Raw genomic sequence first — 23665 nt, forward strand, 5'->3', positions numbered from 1 at the left:
TCAGAGCTAGTGACTGTTCAATGAGGAATCTGGGAGGAATGGCAGAGGGTTTGATCTTGTGGCTTTGTAAGATACTAATTTGGTACATGTGTGCTTTTCATCTGAGACCTGAAAGATGCTATTGACTTTCTGACCCTTAGCACAGTGGACATCATAATTTAAAAGTCTGATTGCAGCTTCAGCATCCTTATCAGAATCCTTGGCCCAGATTTTTCCTCATCGTACTTGCAACTCCAGGCCCTGCCCCAGGCTAGTGTGTTCCTCTTCCCGTGGCAGCCAAGCCAATAGGCTTATTTGGTCAGGAAGCTCCGCAGTGTAGTCCTAGAGTGGCCTGCCTGCCTATGACAGAAGCCCCTTGTATGTGATCACTGTTGTATATGAGGGGCTTCCACTCATCACCTCCTTTTATTCCCGCAGTAACTCTGAAGTTCCCAGGGAAGAGACAATGTCTATTGTATAAGTGAGGAAACAGACGCTCAAGGTCACATGATCTGCCCCAAGCAGCATAATACAGTGTAAGCGGCATGAGGCCTTGAGCTGGGAAGTCACGGGTTTCATTTCCAGCTCTGCTGCTCAGTATCTGTGTGGCCATGGGCAAGGTTTCTTATCTCTGAAGATGGAGGTAATGATGAGTTCTGTAAGTGCTTGTCATTGGAGCGAATTATGTAGTTTATGGAAAAGCTCGTGGCCCAGAGTCGGTTCTCGGCGTGTCTGTTTCGGTTTCTTCTGACTCACTTCAGTGCTCTTTCTGGTATTTCCCACGTGGCCCATTTTGCCATCTCTTGCTTCTCTGTTCTACAGTCAACATCACAGTTTACACAGTACAAGGCTGGGCCGTGTGGATGGGATGAAAGGGCATGTGACACTGCTCCTGCCTGCACCTTGCTTGTTGCCTGATTGTTCAGTGTCATTGGGACAGGTAGACTCTGATCTTTGCTCTTGAAACAGACCTGAGAGAGATCCGGCCATCAGCCGCAGTCCTGATCATCTCCTCTTCCTCCCGAGGGAACTGTGTGTGAAGTGCCAGGCTGAGATTTTACAGTAGCTCACTGTCTCCCTGAGCTGTTACACTGTGTGTCTGTGTGTCTCACATACGCTTGTAACGCATTGCACTGTCTTGCAAGTGAGAAAGATGGGGTTCAGAAAAGTTGGACCTCTTCTTGTCTTCAGACCTGACAGTTAACGTTCAGTGGGACCAGGATTTGAACCAGGTTATCTGACTCGAGCATGCAACTTTTTTATTAGATTACTTTGTATTTATTACAGAAGAGTATATAAGCATAATTAAATGGTAAAAAATAAGATAAAAGGGTTCATTATGGTAGTTTGTGCCTTAGTTTTTCCTGTTCCCTGGTCCCATTCAGAGGCAGCCATTTTGAATTATTTTCAGGTACCTACCTCTGTATTTCTAAATCAAATGCTTATTTACAGTATCAATTTTAATAAAATACATTTTATCTATTGATTTCTTAATATAAATAAAATTTAATTATACTACCACCTCCATTTCCTCTCCCTCCATTTTCCCAACTATAATTAAATCATGATTCCATTATTGTGGCCAGTGTGAAAACTCTTCTCACTCCTGAGCCAACTAATGTAGCACAATACATCTGGAAAACATTTCCTGATCCTCTTTTTAATTTTGTCAAATACATCAACGCTTTCATCAGTCTCCCCACCCAGCTCTGGAGCTCTGCCCTCCTGTCCCAGCCTGAAATGGTTATTCTTGGCATGCACAGTCACTAGCCTGGTGGTTTCTGCTTGCCACTCCCCCGTTTAAGTCCCTCTTCCCTATCTTCCTCCTCCTTTATGTTTGTCTCCTTCTCGAGGAGCACATGTTTTAGTACCTTCCTGAGAAAGTAGGTGAAGATAAATTTTTTTGATTCCTTTGAGTTTCCGAAAATATATTTACCCTGTTTCCATACCTGATTGATAGTTTAGCTGGGTAAGATGCTAGCTTGAAAATCCTTCTTCCTTTCCTTCTGAGTTTGGAGGCATTTTCTGTTGTCCTCTGGTTTCTTTTTCTTTTTTTTTTTTTTTTTTTGACAGGCAGAGTGGACAGTGAGAGAGAGAGAGACAGAGAGAAAGGTCTTCCTTTGCCATTGGTTCACCCTCCAATGGCCACCGCGGCTGGCGCGCTGTGGCCGGCACACCACGCTGATCCGATGGCAGGAGCCAGGTACTTCTCCTGGTCTCCCATGGGGTGCAGGACCCAAGCACTTGGGCCATCCTCCACTGCACTCCCTGGCCACAGCAGAGAGCTGGCCTGGAAGAGGGGCAACCGGGACAGAATCCGGTGCCCCAACCGGGACTAGAACCTGGTGTGCCGGCGCCGCAAGGCGGAGGATCAGCCTAGTGAGCTGCGGTGCCAGCCGTCCTCTGGTTTCTAAAGTTACTGCTGAGATGTCTCCTGCTTCCTCTGATTCCTTTTCTTTTCCGTGTGTCCAGGTTTTTTCCTCTTCCTTCTTTGAAACTTTTAGGAACTTCTCTTTATCTTCAGTGTTTTGAAATCTTATGATAGTGTTCCTGGTATGGTTTGTCTTTCATTCATTGCTCTGATACTTATTTGCTCTGTCCAGAGACTTATGCCCTTTGGCTGTAGGAACTTTTTCTTGAATTATTTCTTTTTTTTTTTTTTTTTTTTTTTTTTTTTTTTTTTTTTGACAGGCAGAGTGGACAGTGAGAGAGAGACAGAGAGAAAGGTCTTCCTTTTTGCCGCTGGTTCACCCTCCAATGGCCGCCGCTGCAGCCGGCGCACCGCGCTGATCCTGGCAGGAGCCAGGAGCCAGGTGCTTTTCCTGGTCTCCCATGGGGTGCAGGGCCCAAGCACCTGGGCCATCCTCCACTGCACTCCCTGGCCATAGCAGAGAGCTGGCCTGGAAGAGGGGCAACCGGGACAGAATCCGGCGCCCCAACCGGGACTAGAACCCGGTGTGCCGGCGCCGCAAGGTGGAGGATTAGCCTATTGAGCCACGGCGCCGGCTCTGAACTATTTCTTTGATGTTTTTTCCTTACCTTTTTCTGTTCTCTCTCTCTGAGGCTTTAATTAGATGTATATTGGATCTCCTGAACTTATCTTCAAATTTCCTTAGTTTCTTTCCTCTTCATGTTTTTACTTTCTTTAGCACTCTCTAGGAAATTTCCTTAGCATGATCTTCCAACCTTTTTGAGGGAATTTTAATTTTTCTATTATTTTTAATTTCCAAGGGCTCTTTCTTATTCTTTAGTCCTTTAAAAAAAAACCAACCATTTGTTATTATTGTCCCTATGGCCATGCCATCCATCATTTCTGTAAGGATATTATAGAGTTTTAAAAATGTTTTCTTTTGCTCTTTATATTTTTGTCTGTTTATTCCAGTTTTTTTTTTTTCTGTGTCTTTGTTTGGAATTCTGACTGTGCTGGGTGCTTTCTGATTGTTCCAGACATACCCTCTACCCATTCCCACCCTGCTGTGTGCCCAGGGGAGGCTGACCCCTCCATGGCCTGCATCAACAGGTACCCTGTCCTTGGCCTCTGGTTGGCTTCCCCTGAGAGGAACAGCAGATGTAAAGATTGAAAAAGAGTGGAGTCGGTGTATTCACTGTCCAGCGTCCTTCCTTGCGTGGTTGCCATAGCTGAGTCCTATCAGGGGCCGAAGCCCCAGTCAGGCTGCTCTATGACTCTTCTCTCTCTGGTTCTGCTCATTGCTCCTTTCCCTTGCTTCTTCAGTCTGCTAGGTTGTAGTGCTGTAGCTTTATCTCGTAGCCCTGGGATAGAAACCATTGTCCGTATCTCTAGATGGCTCCTTTATGAAACTCCCCCAGCCACTCAGCTGGAGGTGCTGCCTTCTGCTGAGACCCTGACTGATACAGAGCTTCGCCTCTAAAGGGCTGGTGTTCCAACGGAGACGTGAGATCCCAAGTGAGACTGTGCGTAGAGAGTTGTGTTGGCTCCTGGACTTCCTCGTAACATGTTTGGACTGGGGAGGAGGGCAAGGTGTTTCACTGGTAGGCCTGCAGAGGTGAATGTTTATGGACATTTTTTCTGATCTCCTGCATGGGCGTATATATGCCTAGTTGTTGGCTTTCTGGAGCAAGATCCAGGGAAGAGAGGTGGTCTCTGGTATCCTAGCCTCAGTATGCAGACTCATTTTATCCATTTGTTTTGTCCTTATGCTCACCCCCAGCCACCAGTGTGTCTTCTTTTTCTGAGTCCAATGCCTGCCTGGGTCGGTTTTTGCAGATCATAAGTGTCTAGCGTTCCCTTAGGATAGCAGGAAGTAGGTTGCCTCATTGTGTGTGTTGAGGAGAATCTGGGCCTCCAGCTACCTCATAAATACACTTGAAGTCCATGCCTCTGATTTCAGCCCTATCCTTGCCTGGCCTTCACAGGCACCTAGTGCCAGTCCAGGCCTGAGGTTTTCCACAGTCTGCATTCCCCTCACACTCTTCCCTTCATGCGGCCCTGGGCTGCAGCCTCCATCACTCTCTGATGTCTGCTATCTCCTCCATCTGGTACTCATCTGAAATGTGGTAGGCTATCTTGTCTGCTGTTTCCCTTTTCAGTCTCCCTTTCTTGGTGGATTCACACCACCTTTACTCCTTGGTTGACTTAATGGATTTTAGAGATAAAGGCCTGGACTTAGTCTTTCCTAGTTAATGGGAAGTTCCTAGCAACTCTGGGTAGCCCACAGCTAAAAAAGATGGAGGGAGTGGGCACACAGTGGCCCCAGAGACTTCGTGGCAGGCTGGAAGTTGCATCACTGTACAGTATGACAGAAGGGAAGCCACCTGGAGCTGGAGCCTTGGCACTGTGGCCTTATTGTGAGCTTTCTGAGTCTGTTCATTTTTTTTAAGACTTTTTTAAAAACAAGATTTTTTTTTGTATGGCTGAGTGACAGAGAAAGAGGGAGAGAGAGAGAAATCTTCCATCCATTGGTTCACTTCCCATATGGCCACAACTTCTGCAGCTGGGCCAGGCCAAAGCCAAGAGCCTGGAACTCCATCCAGGTGTCCCATGTGGGTGGCAGGGCCTAAGTACTTGGGCATCTTCTACTGCCTTCCTAGGTGCATCAGCAGGCAGCTGAATTGGAAGCAGGCAGCCAGGACTTGAACTGGCACTCATGGGATGCTGGCAACACAGGTAGCCACTTAACCTCCTGGCCCTGAGCCTATTCATTTTATTTAGGTAGTACCACAGAGATAAATTCTGTATATGAGTGGGATTTATTATGATCAATTGAGAACTGATTTGAGAAGTTTTCAGTAAATGATATTACATAGCAAGAAGGCAAAAAAAGAAAAAAAAAGTATGGCGAGCTCTTGGAAAGATGCTTTTTAAAAATTTAATTTTGCAAAATGAAGAGGATGGCCAAAGAAGGTTTATCAGCTTCTACTGTGGGAAGGTACAGCCTTTCTAAGGAAGAATCTTGGCTGATCTGATGCAAGACTCCTGGGATCATAAAACCACACACTTTAAACAGTTGAGAAAACTTCAAGTATGGCTTAATCCTCAGAGACCCCACCTCTAAACACCATCGTCTCATTAAGTTTCCACCCTCTTAATATCTCACAGCAGGAATGACATTTCTTTTTTAAAAACTTTTATTTAATAAATATAAATTTCCAAAGTACAATTTTTGGATTATAGCGGCTTTTTCCCTCATAACCTCCCTCCTACCCACAACCATCCCATCTCCCACTCCCTCTCCCATCCCAGGAATGACATTTCAATACATGAAGTCTTAGAGGACACTTAAACCATATCCAAACCAGAGCAGGCTCTAATTAACATCTACACACACAAATAAAAAAAGATAATAATCTGGGAGCTCTCCACTCCCACCTTGGTTGACACAGCTTTTCTGATATTGTAAAATGTTTCAGTATGGTTGGAAAAGAAAGGTCATAGTCTTGCATAAAAGGCAGGATGGAATATCCTAGTTTTAATAAACATTCTTGTATTATAATTCTCAAATGAATTTGATGTGATTTGGAGGGAGAGCACTAACCCCATGAAGGAACCTTGCTCTGCTCTTTTCTAGTCATGTTACTTTGAGTGAATTGTAACCTCCCAAGCCTTAGTTTCCCTATGTAGATAAAGAGGTTGAAACTCTGAGTTATTTTGACAATTCAGTTGGATAATATATGTAAAAGACTGGGCTTATTAATGCCTGACACATGACCCTGGCAGTACATAAAGATTTCTATAGCTCCACATCCTTGCCAAAACTTGGCATGATCCAGCTATCAATTTTTATCAGTCTAACAGGCTCTATCAGAATGAGATTCTTTTGTTTCACAGATAGGTCCAGATAGAGAAAGAGACCCAGTAGGAGACATAAATTAAGATATTTAATGTGATGAATTGGCTTACCTGGCTGTGGTGACTGGCTAGGAAAGTCTGAAATCCACAAGGCAGGCTGCAAACAGGGACAGGAGCTGATGCTGCAGTCAATAGGCAGAAATTAGGAAACCCCACTTCTGTTCCTAAGGCCTTCTGGGTGACTGGATCAGGCTCACCCAATAGTCTCCTTTCCAGAAAGTCATTCACAGCTACAAAATGCCTTCACAGCGTTAGTGAAGCTTAGATTAGTGTTTGAGTAACGAGGTGCGAATTGGCATGTAAAACTGACCATACATGATCCAACCTGTATTTTAAGAAAGTCATTCTAGGGACAGGATTAAGGCTGAGTTAAACAGGAAGGAGCGTGAAAGCAGAGAGGGGAGTAGGGAATCTGGAACAAGAGAGGGCTGAATTAGGCCAGGAGCAGCAGACAGAAGTAGGGAAGAAAGGTAAAGACTGAACTTGGTTTACCGGGATTAACTGGTTTCGTGTGAACAGGGCTGAGAAGAGAATGGAAGAAATGGGCAGGACCAAGGGTGTGGTACCCAGTTTTCTGCTTGGTAGACCGGGTCTATAGGTTCTCGGGGAATAATACTTGGACAGAGAAGAGATTTGGTTTCGGGCAAGCTGATGAATTTATTTTTGAACAAAACTGAGTGTGAGATGCTTACAGAATATCCAAATAGAACTACTTGGTAGGAGGTTGGAGTGAAGACTTTTAACTCTGTAGAAAGACCAGAGAGGTGTTTCTGTAAAGCAGATCTACTTAATGACAGTTTTTTCTTGCTGTGTGTATGGATAATGTTTCCGCTAAGTGGCCTTGCTGTGGGCTATAGGGCATAGTGGTGTGATGCCTGTGCTGATGTCCCATGATGTGACTGTTCTGTGATGATGGTTCCTGCTGCTGCAGTTATTTGGTCCAGGGCAAAGACTGCTTTCCTTGCCACCTTTGGCAGGGATCAATGCCTCCTGGTGGACTTTCTCCCTAAATACCAGGAAGCCATTTCAAGGGTTGGGTCCTCAGTAGGAACCCCAAATATGTGAAGGCTCTGTCTCCCTGGGAAAACCCGGGATGGAATCACTGATTTCTAGGGGGTGCCCTCAAAGCGTGCAGCACAAAATATGAATAATGATTTCCTGGAGCAGCTCGCTGGCCCAGTGAGCAAGGCCAGCCCGGTCAGGCTGCCCTGCCTGGGAGAAGTACTCTACTTTTGCAGTTTCCAACCCGAGGCCTCCTCTCAACAGATCTACAGGTAACGAGTGAGGGCTCGAGATCCTGGGAGGTTTGGAGCAAGGAGTGAACATTCACTGAACACTTTCCATGTGCCGCACGGTGTGTCTGATACCTTCATGATGACAGTGACAGCTAATGCTTACCAAGTGTATGCCATTGTGTTAAGCACTGCACAACTGGTATTGTTGTTTTTCTATTAAATCACCACAAAACCACCATGTTAGTTAGATACTAGTGTTAACTGTATTTAACAGCTGCAAAAGTCAAGGCAGAGAGATTGACTTGCTCAGGGTCACGCAATTAGATACTTAAGGTAGGGCATGAAAAGTGTCCTGATCCCTAAACCCACCGTTCCAGAATCAGCAGTACTTCTCTTTGGTACTGTGACAGCACCTGTCTCCTCCCTGGCCCTGCCATACAGGGGAGCAAGGCTGCAGAGTTCTCTCCCTGACAGTTCTCACAGGTTTCTGTCCACAGTTGAGTGAGTGAGTGGGTTGGGGGAAGCCCGGTTGGAAATTAGGAGATTTAGGTTCTTAGCCCAGCTGGTGTCTGTCCTTGGACCTTGGATCTTAACCTTTCTGACCCTCCCATTCTTCATCTTGAAAGTGGAAATCTAGGAGCATTAGAAGAAGAAATTGCTAGGAGTTAACTTTGGGAGTTCTTCTATTATATCTGTGCCTCCTCCTCTGTTTTTCAGAACATCCTCTCTCCTTTTCTCTCCCTTGACCTGGCTCCTTTTGTCCTTTATTATGATCTGTGACACCTTGGTCATTTAAAAGTCTGTGATAATCATACCTTGAGGCAAGGACCACTGAAATTGTTACGTAAGTGATTTCTACCTCCTGGAGCCAAGTGGAGGGGCGTGGGGCGGGGTGAGTAGACTTAGCAGCTGCTGAAACCATAGCCGAGAGAAGTGTCCTTGTCAGTCAGTCACAGGGATGAGTCATGCAAATGGCTGCTTTGCTGGGTTCTTCCCAGAGCCATAAGGTAAATCCCAGGGCAGCATTGCTTTCATCACTCATGGAGCTTAAAGAAAGCTCCGCTTCTTACTGTGAAATGTATCAGGCTATGTACTTTGAAAGAGCTTGGGTTCTGGAGTCAGACTCACCGGAGTTGTTTCATTCCCCTGTTGCTACTTACTAGCTGAAGGACCCTGGGCAAGTCATCTCATCCAACTGGCCTGCTTCCTTGTCTGTAAAATGCTTCCCGGGGTTGGTGTGCAGCTCCAATGAAGACATGGGTGAAAAGGGCCCAGTGTGGTGCCAGGTGTTCACTGGTTTCTCAGGGACTCTGACCTCCCTGTGTCTATAAGCTGTGCGAACGAGCACCTGGGGAGGTAGAGTCGATGAGGGGTGAAACAATCTGGTTTCCAGGGTGCAAAGGCAGATACCTCAGTAACAGACATTTGAATTGCACCTCTATTTTTAGTTCTGTGCAGCATAGGTTTAAGAATGTGGCTTCTTCCTATGTCCCTTCATCCTTTCTGTGTAAGCAGCTAGGGTGGAGAGGAGAACAGTGGGGTGGGGGCAAGGAATGGTCCAGCTTCTCTGCAGGTAAAGTACTCCTGCTTTTACAGTTGCATCTTTCTCCTCGTGAGTGTCCAGCACTGTTACCTTGGAGACCGTCAACTTCAAGGAAATCCGTGCTCGTGCATGGCTGTGAGTGTTTTACTCTAGTCTTCAGCTAGGTTTTTTCACTGCCAAACCAGCCTTCAACTCTCTAATTTTTTTAAAAACATTTATTTATTTGAAAGAGTTACAGAGAGGCAGAGGCAGAAAGAGAGAATTCTTCTGTCCACTGGTTTACTCCCCAAATGGCTGCAATGACCAGGGCTGGGCAGATCCGAAGCCCGGAGCCAGGAGCTTCTTCCAGGTCTCCCATGTGGGTGCAGGGGCCCAAGGACTTGGACCATCTTCTATTGCTTCCCGGGTGCATTAGCAGGGAGCTGGATTGGAAGTGGGGCAGCCAGGACTAGAATCAGTGCCCATGTGGGATGCCGACACTGTAGGCACTGGCTTTACCCACTATGCCACAGCGCTGGCCCCATCAACTCTAATTTTAAAACCTTCCGGCCTGCACCACGGCTCACTGGGCTAATCCTCTGCCTTGTGGTGCCGGCACACCAGGTTCTAGTCGGGGGGCGCCGGATTCTGTCCCAGTTGCCCCTCTTCCAGGCCAGCTCTCTGCTGTGGCCAGGGAGTGCAGTGGAGGATGGCCCAAGTGCTTGGGTCCTGCACCCTCATGGGAGACCAGGAGAAGCACTTGGCTCCTGCCATCGGATCAGTGCGGTGCGCTGGCTGCAGCACGCCGGCCGCAGCGGCCATTGGAGGGTGAACCAACGGCAAAGGAAGACCTTTCTCTCTGTCTCTCTCTCTCACTCTCCACTCTGCCTGTCAAAATACAAAACAAAACAAAACAAAACCTTCCTACAGAGGCATGTGTTTGGCAGTGATTAAGTTGCCAGTGCAGATGCTTGCATCCTGTGTCAGTGTGCCTGGTTCAAATCCTGGCTGCTCAGCTTCTGATCTGCCTTCCTGCTAATGCACACCCTGGGTGCCAGCAGGCGATGGCTCCACTAGTTGAGTTTCAAGATACTTTCTCTCTCTCTCTCTCTCTCTTGCCCCACCTCGCCCCCCATTTCTCACCTAAAATGAAATAAATAAAATTTAAAACAACATTCAGAACCACCACCCATGTTCACAGCTTTGTGACTTTGGGGAGTTCAGCATTAAATGTTCTCCTGCTCGAGCTCTCCCTTCCCTTCTCAAGATCCATACAGGCCATACAGCCACAGAGCAACCTTGTCTCCATGGGCTCTGTAGCACCTCCTTGTACTCAGGCACCCAGGAGGCACATAATAATAAATGTGATTTCATTTCTTCCTTTCTGGTAGGTGGGAATATGATTTAGTGGTTACAACACAGAGTTTCAAATCAGACTCTGTACCTTAACTGCTGTGTGACCTGAGCCAAATTACAGAGCCCCTCTGAGTGTAGGTTCCTCATCTATAAGTTGGCAGTATAGGACCCACATCCCAGGACTATGAAGAGGAATAAAGCCCTCAGCACAGGGCCAGCGCGCAGTGTGAATATACACTTAGTAACTGACATCAGTCTCACAGCAGAGGAAATACTGGCCTAGGGAGCTTAACCAACACATACAAGATAGGTATTATCCCATTTTATATAAAGGAAACTCGGACTGAAAGGTCGAACACCTTGCCCAATGTATACATCCAGGAAGCAGTAGAATCTGAACTGCACCCCAGGGTCTCCTGACCCCTCAGCCAGGTGTCCTGACATTTCACCAGAAGCCTCTGGAAAACTAAATCAGTGCCCACACCCATTTATTTAACTGGCCCCCTTGTGGTGGGATCCACATCCAGCCTCTCTCTGGCTGAATCCTGTTTTCCCAAGAAAGCCTGCTGGTGAGATGTGTCTGTGTGTATGTGTGTGTGCACAAATGCATTCCTAAGAATGAAGGAGCAGGAAATATTCAGGAGAATCATGATTCCCTAGAGTGCTCCAGGAATGCAGCATTTGGTTAATGGATTTTCTCAGAGTCTTAACCTCTTGGTTTCAGGTCTTATTGAAAGTCATTATGAAATGCATTGCAGCCATTCACTTTTCTGATGCTAGAAGGGGCTGTCTTTTGAGTCTAATTAAATCCTCCTGAAATCACAGAGGATCTTGGCCGGGTGTCCTGTCACCACCAGAATGATCAGTCATGATGTTCAGGACTCTAATAACAACCCGCATGTCTGTCTGGGTCTCTGACATCCATTATATCATTTAGTCACAGCAGCGGCCCTGTGTGTATGTGTGTGTTGGAAATAAGGCACAGGATGGGAAGAGAATTATCCCCGTCTCACAGGTGAGCAGGCTTGCAGTCAGAGAACATGAATGCCCCGTGTGGGATCACGTATCTTGTTAATGACAGAACTGAAACTGAAAAGACATTTGCCAAGTCATAGTGTTGTAAAGCAGGAAACAGCATAGATTTCTGAGTCAGACGTGACATTCCTCATCTGGAGAATGGGGATAAAACTTCCTTTGCTGGATTATGTTCGTTCGTTCGTTCTTTCTTTCTTTTTTTTTTTTACAGGCAGAGTTAGACAGTGAGAGAGAGACAGAGAGAAAGGTCTTCCTTTTCCATTGGTCCACCCCCCAAATGGCCGCCAGTTTTAGAAAGCCTTTTGGTGCTATTATCAAGAGGCTTGAAGATGTCCATTTTCATTTGTTTATTAACTCAAATTCTTTCCTAAGGAAAGATGTTAAATATGGAAAAGCTTTATGGTTAAAGATGTTCATCATAATATATTTTTTTTTTTGGACAGGCAGAGTTAGTGAGAGAGAGAGAGAGAGACAAAGGTTTTCCTTCCATTGGTTCACTCCCCAAATGGCTGCTACGGCCAGCGTGCTGCACCGATCCGAAGCCAGGAGCCAGGTCTCTCCTCCTGGTCTCCCATGCAGGTGCAGGGCCCAAGCACCTGGGCCATCCTCCACTGCCTTCCCGGGCCACAGCAGAGAGCTGGACTGGAAGGGGAGCAACCAGGACAGAATCTGGCGCCCCGACCGGGACTAGAAACCGGGATGCTGGCGCCGCAGGCAGAGGATTAGCGAAGTGAGCCGCGGTGCCTGCCGTCGTCATAATATTTTTATAATTTTAGCAAAATTAGGAGTACCAGACTGTCCTTTCTTCTGGGGTTGAATAAATTGTGGCCTTGAGTAATGTACAGCACTTACTAAGTAACACTGTATTCACAAGTAATAGCATTGGTCTTGCAAAAACAAAAACAGAGCCATCTATTAAAAACATACCAGGAAGAATCATACTTTCCTATGTAGGCAATGTTGGTGTTATCCAGACTCTTCCCTATCTAGTCTTAGCCATCCACACCATCCCTTTCTGTGCCACTTCTGTTTACTGTGTATGGTGATCACTATGGTAACCCTAGCACATTTTCCTAACAAACATCTTTTGCCCCTGTATGCCTTCATATAATATATTTTTAAAATATTTATTTATTGGGGGCCAGCATTATGACACAGTGAGTTAAGCTACTGCCTATAATACTGGCATCCCATTAGGGCACTGGTTCAAGTCCTGGCTTCTTCACTTCTGATTTAGTTCCCTGGTAATGTGCCTGGGAAAACAGGCACAAGTACTTGGGTCCCTGCACCATTATGGGAGACTCTAATGTAGTTCTAGGCTCCTGGCTTTGACCTGGCCCATCCCCAGCTATTGTGGGTGTTTGGGGAGTGAACCAGCAGGTGGAAGAGTTAGAGAGAGAGAGAGAGAGACCCTGTATGCTTTTGTATGTCTTGTTCCTTCTTCTAAGATACCTTTTCCTCCTTTGTCCAGCAAGTGCACACCTTCTACTGGTCCAGCTCTGTAGGTCTTCTTGAATTACTAGATAGAATCAGTCATCCCTTAGAGTAGGGTGGGAGGTATCACTATGTTGCTAAATCTGTATACATGAAATTTGTATACCTTAAATAAATTTTTTTAAAAAAGAATCAGTCATTCCTGTTCCTATTCACGTTTGTCTTATGTTACAGTTGTGCGTGTTTCTGTCTCTCTGCACAGACAGGGCACTCCCTGAGGACCAGGACCATGTTTTTAACAATCCAGTACCTAACAGAGGGCTGGCATTTAGTAGGCACTCAATGCATATTAGTTGCATCTTCACTTTTTATTTTTATTTTTTGCTTTTCCATGCTTTTTGTATATTTTATAATGGCAATCCCCTGTGTTTATTATGGAGGAAAAATTCATTTAAAGCCAGTCCCAAAAAGACATACCATGTGTTTTTCCTGATCTGAGGTAACTAATACAGCACCTAAAATGTAAAGTATTGGAGCGAAATGAACATTTTGAGACTAGATGATTGTTTACAGTCTTTGTCGCCTCTGTTGAGGAACAGTGGTTTCTTTTTCTTTACATTATTTGTTGAACTCTTTTACTTAATGTGGGGCTAACTTTATGACCATTAAGTAAACTGAAATTTCATCTTTGTAAAAATTAAGAGTGGGGGGCAGCACTGTGGCACAGTGGGTAAAACTGCCTCCTGCCGTGCTAGCATCCCATATGCACGACAGTTTAGGTCCTTGCTGCTCCACTTTTTTTTTTTTTTTTTTTTTTTACAGGCAGAGTGGACAGTGAGAGAGAGAGACAGAGAGAAAGGTCTTCCTTTGCCATTGGTTCATCCTCCAATGGCCGCCGCGGCCAATGTGCTGTGCGCATCCGAAGGCAGGAGCCAGGTGCTTTTCCTGGTCTCCCATGCGGGTGCAGGGCCCAAGCACTTGGGTCATCCTCCACTGCACTCCCGGGCCACAGCAGAGAGCTGGACAGGAGGAGGGGCAACTGGGACAGAATCCAGTGCCCTGACCGGGACTAGCACCTGGTGTGCTGGCACTGCAGGCAGAGGATTAGCCTAGTGAGCCGCGGCACCAGCCGCTGCTCCACTTCTGATCCAGCTCTCTGCTATGGCCTTGGAAGGCAGTAGAGGATGGCCCAAGTCCTTGGACTCCTGCACCCATGTGGGAGACCCAGGAGGAGGCTTTTGGCTCCTGGCTTTGGATCGACACAACTCTGACCGTTGCAGCCATTTGGGGAGTGAACTAGTGAATGGAAGACTTCTCTGTCTCTCTCTGCCTCTCTGTAACTCTGCCTTTCAAATAAATAAATAAATCTTTAAAAAAATTTAAGAGTGGGAATGGGAGAGGGAGGAGGAAGAAGTGTTGAAGTATGGGAAGGAGGGAAGGAGGGTAGGAAGTACCATTATGTTCCTAAATTTCCATATATGAAATACATGAAACTTGCATAACTTAAATAAAATTAAAAAAAGAAAATTATCAAAACATTTTTTAAAAAGAAAAATATTTATTTTAATGAGGTACCTGGCCCACCTCAGCAATTCTCAGACCTGGCCGTGCATCAGAATCACCATACTGCCTGGCCCCATAATGGCCTTCTTGAAGCCCAACCCTCAGGATAAAGAACTGGAAGCAGTGTTGTCCACAAAGCACCCTGGTTATTGGGATGCTCGGCCATGTCTCAAGATCTGTGATCTAAGTCCCTGTAAGGCCCTTTTAACTTCATGTCTTTCTGTGTCTTAGATTGACTTCCTCGCTCTTACTGTCTGTGCTTTAGGATGAGGGCCTGTGGAACATCCAGCGAAAGTGTGGGAGAATAACTGTATTCATTGCTTTATTGGCTATCTCTTCTTGCCTAGGACTGCTTTATATATAACTTTTTAATCTGTACAACATTGCTTTGAAGTCAGATTTATTATCTCTATTTGACAGATGAGAAAACTGAGGAGAAAGGTTACAACATTCCCAAGGTCAAGTCACAAGAATACAATGGAGCCTATATTTCAGTTCAGTTCTGTTACACTTCAGAGATGAAGTTAGAATCTCCCTTGCTGCCTCTGTCTACCTTTTCTCAAACAAGGGCATCCTAGCCAGGCCAGGTACAACCCTGTGTGTGCAGAGCTGCTGTGCGCTCTGCTCAGGCCTGTGGGATCAGCATCCCCAACAGGCAGCGATGCCTCCCGCAAGCGGAGGCTCCAAATGTGCTCTGGCGCCCACCCACCTGCTTACAGGGTGCAGTGAAGCAGTGGAATTCAATTTGCGGCAGTGACCTCAGAAGGGCTATTTTTAGTAAGAAAGTAGGTCAGGGGCTACAGCGGTGCTGGCGGAGAAATGAGCAGCCTCCCCTCTCACCAGGAGGCCTGTTGCCATCAGCTTCTCACACAGCCAGTGTGGAAGTGAAGAAGGCAGATCTGACCTCCCCACATGACTGTAGTTGTAATCATCACTGTAGAACTGTAGGGAGGGGCCACACACTTCGTCTAAGACACAGAGGCTCTGGGATCGGTTTGCCTGGGGTCTCGGCCCCAATTTTCTTCACTCGGAGGTTGGAGTCTCTTGAAACGTCTGCAACATGGCAGGAGGCTCATGCATTGTATTCCTGCTCCGTGCCAGCCACCATTCCGGGCTTGGTGTTCATTATCTCATTTAATCCTTGCAGTGCCTCCGCAAGGTAGGTGTTATTATCCGAGTTTTGCTGATGTGGAAGTGGAGTTGCAGACAAATTAAGAGACTTACTCAAGATCACACAGTTCGTGTGTAGTGGAGCCAGATTTTGAATCCTGTGTTGATGACTGGACTCCACCAAGGCATGCTGGAAGTGATTTTTAACACAACCACTCTGCATCTGCCTCATTTTGTTAAATAATTTAGAGAAAAAGGGTACAAAAATGGCTTTCTGCATCTGGCTTTCTCTGAGTCAGGACAGGCAAGGGCACCCAAGTAGACCCTGTCCCCAGAGAGGAGAGAGTACGTCCCTGCATACTGCTGCCTAATCACAGAGGCCGGTAGTTGCCAAAAACAAACCAGCCACCTGGTTTCCCTGGGCCCGGAGTGTTTCAAATCCCCAGCTCTGCCATATATTAGCTGCAGATCTGTGGCAAATTGCAGGGCATTCATTGGTGATGCCCAGGCGGGCACAAGCTTGTTAACAGAACGCAGTAATTGACATCGTAATTCATTATGCACAGCACGGAGGACTTGAGGAGAAGCCCACTTTGTGGCCAAGTGCCGCTGGCACCACCAGCTTTGAGAATTTGTTCCTGGCTCTGCTGTGGCGCTCCAGCTGGAGGGTCCAGGAACAGCCTGGGGCTTCTGTCTGATCTGCTCCCCACCTCCACCTCCAGGCTAGGAGTGAAGGTGTATCCCCTGCCCCCAGGCTGTGTGACCTTGGAGGGAGATTATTTGCCCATGCATTCATTCATTTATTCACTTGAGGAATATTTTTGAAAATGTATCAGGCATGCAGTGGAGAACCAGGCAGTTAGTTTCTGCCCTCACGGAACTTATAGTCCCTCTCTGGACCTTGATTTCCTTAACATTACATGCGTAGGAAAGAATTGGATCGATCAGTATCTTCTAGCTCTAAAATCTCAGAATTCACAGTTCTGGATTATAAACATTTATAATTGAGTCATAGTGTCGGTCTTAGTCATTTGTAGCCAATGCCAAAGGGAAAAAAAAATGAATATCTCAGATCTCAGAATCTGGATGGGAACCACGGACACAGACTAATTCAATTTCTTCACTTACAAATGTGAAAAATGAGGCTAAAAGAAAGGTGTGACTTGCCAGGGTATCAGTCATACAGCCAGGATGGGAAAGCCCTGAGCCCCAGGCTCGGCTCCAGCCCTTCTGAGGCTGCTCTCATGCAGCGCTGCTCTTGAGCCCACACTGCGGACTCTTGCGACATTTGGCCCCTGTCAAGGAGCTGTCTCAAGTCTCGCCTGCCTAGAACTCTAACCTCTGCTTTTGGACTCCCTTACCAGCCCCAGTTGCTGTGGCCTGAGAACAGAAGGGGAAGAAGCAGGCTCTGATAGCCAAGCCCCAGAAGATAAATAACATTGAAACTCATTACACCAAGACTTCCAAACACATGGCCCTGAAGAAGTTGAACGTAGAGCATGCAGGGTTTGCTGTCAGGTTTCCCAAGCAAACAAGCAGATACCGAAGCAAACCACGGTGAAGCTGCAGAGGTAGGGGACCTGGGGGAGGTGACTGACAGAAGCTGCTCAGTGAACTTCTGTATTGGCTCAGGACCTTGCTATGCCTCTGGCCCTCGTCCCTCTCCTACATGTGGCCAGGGAAAGAAATCCGGAGCTGGAAAAACACAGGACCTTTCTGATCTTCTTGTGAGCAAGGAAGTTGAGTCCACTGCAGAGAAATCGGCAGCAGGGGACAAGCATTTGGAATACTGGTTAAAACCCTGCCTGGAACACCTCGGAACATCCCATATTGGAGTTCCTGGGTTCAAGACCCGGATCCTCTGCTTTTGACTCAGTCCTGCTAGTGTGTACCCTTGTGTTAAGTCCCTGCCACCCATGTGGGAGACCTGCGTTGAGTTAGTGGCTCAGCTTTGGCCTGGGTCAGCTCAGGCTATTGAGAACATTTGGAGGGGCTGGCACTGTGGCATAGTGGGTAAAGCCACTGTCTGCAGTGCCAGCATCCCATATGAGCACCAGTTTGAGTCCCAGCTGTTCCACTTCCGATCCAGCTCTCTGCTATGGCCTGGGAAGGTAGTGGAAGATGGCCCAAGTCCTTGGGCCCCTGCACCAGCATGGGAGACCCAGAGGAAGCTACTGGATCCTGGCTTGGGATTGGCACAGCTCCGGCTGTTGCAGCCAATTAGGGAGTGAACCACCAGAAGGAGGATCTCTCTCTCTCTCTCTCTCTCTACCTCTACCTCTACCTCTACCTCTCCTTCTCTCTATATATAACTCTGACTTTCAAATAAATAAATAAATAAATATTTAAAGAAAATCAGTTATAGAGAACTTTTGGGGAATGAGCCAACAAATGGAGGATCTCTCTTTGTCCCTGTCTCTCTCTGCCTTTCAAATAATAAATTTGATTGAATTAATGAATTAATGAATAGAAATTGGCAACAGGAGGCCCATCATTTTTTTAGTGACCTGAACATCTCTGCCCTGGGTGGGAATAGCAAGGCTTTAGCAAAACTAAAATGCCTATTTGTCTCTTAAGTCTTCTCTTCATCACAGCCTGAGTGCCAGTGGCACTGTCCTTGATTAATTAGTAAGATTTTGTGCCCTATAGTGATTATCTAGGAAGGAGATGGTCAGAGGTAGGAGGCAATGAGAATCTGTTCTTGTTTTTAAAAACCTGGGTCCAGTCTATGTATCATGAGTAATTTTAGTCTCCTAATTTGATTTGTTATTTCACATGTTTCCCATTTGTAGAAAATAATTTTCCATAAGACATATAACATTATCCTTAAAGTACTATCTCCTTCAGGTACATAAAATGTCGTATGTGCACCGATACATGTATATATCATGTGTAAAAATAAAATAGTTGTAGTTTTTAAAAAGTGGCTTCAAGTTGTTTGTGAGCTGATTGCCTGAGTCTGAAGCACTGGCCCACTCATGTGTCACTGGGCTATAGTCATGTTCCCTTCTGCCCCGTCTGCTCTCCACAAGTGAAGGGGATAGATCAGTGAGCTTAGTCGCCTGGCCTCTGAGTCAGTTCCATCACATTACTTGGAATAATTGTTAAACATATGGAAAATGGGTCATTTGCAAGCCAGGCCATAGAGAATGGCAGTGGGATTCATGTCAATTCTTGGTTTAAAACTCCAGACTCTAAATGTGCCATGTTCTCTGTTTTACCATGTGCTGCTGGGAGTTATAAAGATAAATAGCAAAAGAAATTCAAGGAACTGTCGTTAAGTTTGATTTCCTCCTGCAGGACTGATGTCAGAGCTTTCCGTGAAAAACCCAAGTTCATTCCAAATGGATAGTTCCCAAGGCTAGAGATCTTCGCATGGGTCTTAGCATCTCAGCCTCCCACTCCACACATTGTGTGTAGGAGCCACTGCAGCATGCTGATTTTCATTAAAGTGTCTGTCTGTCTGTCTGTCTGTCTCTCTCTAACAACAAGTCCAGCTGTTTCAACCCCAGAAGGGTAGCCAGATTAGTTCTCTTTTAAGCAGAATGGTAAATGTGTATCACTCCCCTCAGTGCCCCAGCCTCACAGTAATAACAGCCACCTTTTGCCAAGTGCCTACTGTGCTTGAGTCCTTATGGCATCTTTATGAGTAGGTATTATTAGCATGTTTGATAGGCAGTAGCTTGTGGTTAAGACAATAGAGTTTGAGAAAGGTTCAAATCCTGGCCCCAGCATGTTTTAGCAAATTTTTCTTTATTGCAAAATAGGGTTTGTAGCATATACCTCATAGTAGTATGAACATTAAGTGGATACCACCCATGTGGCACTTGGCATGGTGCCCATTGCATGTTAAGAAATTCTTAATAAATGTGACTAGTGATGATGATGACGATCTGGCAACACCATGATCTCATCTATAGAAGTTATGCAACTAGAATGGATACTAGAGGAGTGAGGAGAGATGGCAGCAAATCAACAGTTTTCTGTTAGCCTAAGGGAAGCTCCAGAGAACTTCACGAATGGTATGAGAATGAGACCTGGTACGACTGATTGGAATAAACTCAGAGAAGAACTGAATTTTATTTATTCAGCAAATTTTTATTGGCCACCTACTATGTGTCAGGCCTTGTACTAAAAGCTGGAGATACTGTGATGATAAAACAGAATCCCTGCCCTCAAGGAGCTTCCAGTCTAACGGGGGAGAATCAAACACTATTAACACAATTTGACCAGCTATGTATAATTATGAACTAGGCTAAATGCTATGACATAAAGGAATAAGATGCCATGAGAGCATGAAGTATGGGTCCTGGCTTACTTCAGGTGAGCAAGGATAGCTTTGCTGGGGAAGTGAGAGTTGAGATCTGAAGGAGGGTTAGGAGTTAATGAGGTAAAAGGAATGGGTAGGAGAGAAGACCTTTCTAGGCCTGTGGACCAGTATGGCTCTTGTGGTGAGAGGCAGCTTAGTGCTTTCAAAGAACTGAGGTCAGTGCAACTTGAGAGGAAAGAAGGGAATGGAGAGGGAGATCGAGGCTTGTAAGAGGCCTTATTAAGGACGTTTTCCTCTTTATTTTAAGCTCATGGGGACCATTGAAGGATTTAGAGCAGAAGTGTGGGTGTGTTTGAGTGTGTCTATGTGTGTGTGTGTGTTTTACACATGTGGAGAGCTCTGTACTCCATTTGGTATTTACAAGAGATCAACAGTGGCCTTGGGAATGGATGAAGAGTTCAAGAATGTGGAGACCAGTTAAGAAGAAGCTTTTGCATTTGTTCCAGTAAGAAATACAGTGGATATGGCTAAAGTAGTGACAGGACAGATGAAAAGACAGACATTTGAAATATTTGGAGGGAAGACTGGCAGCACTTGAGCACTTGGTGATGCATTGGATATAACTGTGGGAAAAGAGAATCTATGAAGGACTGCCCTAGGTTCCTGGAATCTGGGTGGCTTCTGCTTTTGTTATTCACTAAGGTTTAAAAAGAAGGTGGCTGTTGATGAGGTTTCGGTAGAAGGATCTTGATCTGAATTTGAGCAGATTACACTTGTGGTGCCTTTTATACATCCAAGTATGGGTGTTCTGTGCCCAAGGCCAGCAAGGGTAGGACACAGTGGCCTTGGAATGCCTCTGGGCTGTGTGATCCAGATCCAGCCTCCCTGGGGGTCAGACTTGTTTTAGTCCAGTTGATCTGAGGACTCAGGGTTTGCTTCCCCTCCCTTTCCCCTCATGGTTCTGTTTGTTTACCAGAATATTCTAAAAGGGGATGTTGCAGGAGGATTCAGCCTAAGGAGAGTTGTGAACAGTCTAGGGAGGGAGCTGGCTTCTTTAGGCATAAGAGTTCATTTCTTCATGCACATTGTTTGAGATTTATTTTCAAAATCTGTGGGTGAGATACTGGTTTTTATATGTATGATTTTTTTCCCTTCATGTGCACTCCTTTTTATTTATTCACTCATTTACTGTTATTTCTAGTTGGCACATGAAAATTATAAATATTTATAGGTGTCAGGCGATATTTTTCAATACATGTATAGATTGTATAATGTTTTTCATTCATTTACTAATTAAAATATTCGACACCTGTATATATAGAGATGTATAGGTGTCTGCTAAGTGACAGGCGTAGGATCTGTCACAAAGGACCCCTGGTTCTTTGAGAAGTGATACCCCCAGAACCCAAAACAGCAATGCTGTTTTTCAGATCTTAGAGGAGTCATGCAGGAGGCTGCCCTTCCTCTGAATATTAACTCTCCAGGATGCTGAGCTGTTGACTTTTATCAAGGAGACACGTCCTTGAGTTCAGAGGACTGGATTGTCAGGGGCTGCCTCTGCAGCTGCGACTCCTCAGTGTGTCTCTGGGGGCCTGTGTTTTTCAGAGTCTCCCCAGATGGTAACTACATCAGTGCCAGTTCTCCACTTTGAACAGGGCTCAGCTGGACAGTCTGAGCCCCTACCCCCACTGTCACGTGTTCTGGTTTTCTGAAAGCATCTCTGTGTGTCCAGGTGAGCAGGTGAGGGCTAGAGAAGTGTCAGATCAGCCTTTGTGTCCTCCTGTAGAATGGCCGAGGAGAGCTGGGCTGGCCTGCAGGAAGGGGGATGGGCAGAGGAGTGACTCATCCAGTCCTGGCAGCATGTGGTAGGATCTGTGAATACCCATGTGGAATAGATGTGTGCTCTAATAACACTTGCCTTGTGAAAATCTAAATTCATGAGCCACACTAATTTGGAACAGTGGTTCCCATCACAAAAGGGAGCATGATAGCCTTTTAAAATTCTCTAGTATATTTAGCATGCAGAGCAGTGAGGGAGGAACCTATTTATGCCAGTTTAGGCACTCAGGGAAAACTGGCATTCCCTGCGACAGTGGAACAAAGAACTTCTTACGACTGGAGCAGATGGTGAGCGTCTGTTAGGGCAGGTGCTCCTGCAGAGGCTGGATGACCATGTGTCAGGTAGGACACAGGGATTCCCAGGGCAGAATGGTGGGCTGGGAATCACAAGTCTAAGATTCTTGGGTTCTTGGCTTCACTGTTCATTTTGAAAAATAAGTCTACCTGAAGCAAATCTGCGAAGAACTGTTGTGTCCTTGAAGTCCGAAGGACCAAGGCTAGAACCCAGCTCCACCTCTGGTAGCTCTGTGACTTGAGCAACTTGCTCTCTGAACCTCCTAATCCCAGTCTGTAAAACCAGATGCAGACAATCTTGCAGGGCTCTGTGTGCAGGGGGGCCAGCTGAGTGAAGCCGCACAGCCAGCACCGCAGGATGTGAGGAGGGGGAGCCTGCAGTGTTCCTGGCAGCTGGCAGCTCTGTGGCGTGTGTGCACGGCTCAGCCGTGCATGCTCTCTCTGCACGGGGAGAACATTCACTGCTCCCCAGAGCACAAATGCCGGGCAGTGTCAGCTCTCTGGCAGCCTGGGAGGGGCCAGGACACACTGTCCTGCTTCTGCCTGAGGACTGCCACCCTCTCAGCAAACAGCCCACCAAGCTTAATTTCTGCAGAGAACCCAGTCTTCGTTACAGAGGGATCTTTTCAGGTGCCTACGGTGGTATGTTGCTTGCAGTTTGACCTCCAGGTGCACTATGGCCACATCCATTTCCCCTTTAGGAAACTCCTTTCTAAAGCTGGTTTTATGAGAAATTATTCTTCTAATGTGTTGGATAAGACCCTGACATATATTTCTGATGGTACCTTAGAAGGTTCACACTTGTTATTTTCTAAGTAAGCATTAACAAGATACAGACTAGCCTTTTGTTGGCCCTGGCACTGTGACTAAAGACCACTTGCTTCTTGCAAAATCCTTGACACTCCAGGCAAAGCTCTAGCTTCATATGTCAATTCCAGCATTCTTGATTCATGCCAACCTGAAGATATGTGCAAGTCACTGTTCAGGGAATCCACCATAGTTGTCACAGCTTCCGTGTATCCAAACAATGCAATTTGTGTACAGTCAGTGCAATACACAATGTTATTTTCTCCAGCTAACATTCCTGCAGCCTCTGCGGCGCAGGGTTAGTGACCACTTTGTCCAGATTAACAGAGCATGGCTGTGCAAGGTATAATTGTTTGTCCGAGGTCACACAGCTAATTATTGACAGAGCTGTGTTTCAAATCCTGGTCTTCTAAGATACATCCTGACATAGTGAAAAAACTATCCAACATTTGCATCCTACGTAGAGCATTCATGAGCAGCGTGACCTTGTACAAGTTGATTATTTCTATTACATGTGGTTATTAATATTAATACCAATAGAATTTACAAAGGACCTGACATAGTGGTAGATGGCCTACCCTGTATCTCATTGCATTTTCCTACTAGAAACTGTCAGGGGGGTTTACTATTATTTTACAGATAAGCATCTTGAAATTGGGAGCAGTAAAGTGACTTTCCCTGATTGAACCCCAGTTTCTCCATAGAAGAACTAGAGGAGAATATTACTATCTCCTTAGGAGGGTGATGATGAGGACTGAATGAGGTAATGTATGTAAACTGCCCCACACGGCACCTGGCAGAGGGGAGGTGGTGTTTCCGTTCTCTAGGTCCCCCTCTGATCTCTAATCTAGTGGTCTTTCTGCTGCATCCTCACTGAATGCATTTAGAAGCTG

General features: G+C 46.0%; 1 protein-coding gene across 32 annotated transcripts in view; it reads left to right on the forward strand.

The window, feature by feature from the left end:
* Positions 1-23665, forward strand: part of SERGEF (secretion regulating guanine nucleotide exchange factor) — a 247749-nt gene that overhangs the window by 169398 nt on the left and 54686 nt on the right. Inside the window, exon 12 of one of the 32 annotated variants that reach the window (XR_016230704.1) lies at positions 23412-23535. The exons of the other annotated variants lie outside the window; for them this stretch is intronic. The gene's annotated coding sequence lies outside the window, so the exon portion shown is untranslated. The remainder of the gene's footprint in view (positions 1-23411; positions 23536-23665) is intronic. 32 annotated transcript variants of the gene reach the window in all.

The sequence above is a fragment of the Oryctolagus cuniculus genome, chromosome 1 (assembly GCF_051225735.1).
Source record: "Oryctolagus cuniculus isolate XC-2025 breed Fujian yellow rabbit chromosome 1, ASM5122573v1, whole genome shotgun sequence".
Lineage (NCBI taxonomy): Eukaryota > Metazoa > Chordata > Mammalia > Lagomorpha > Leporidae > Oryctolagus > Oryctolagus cuniculus.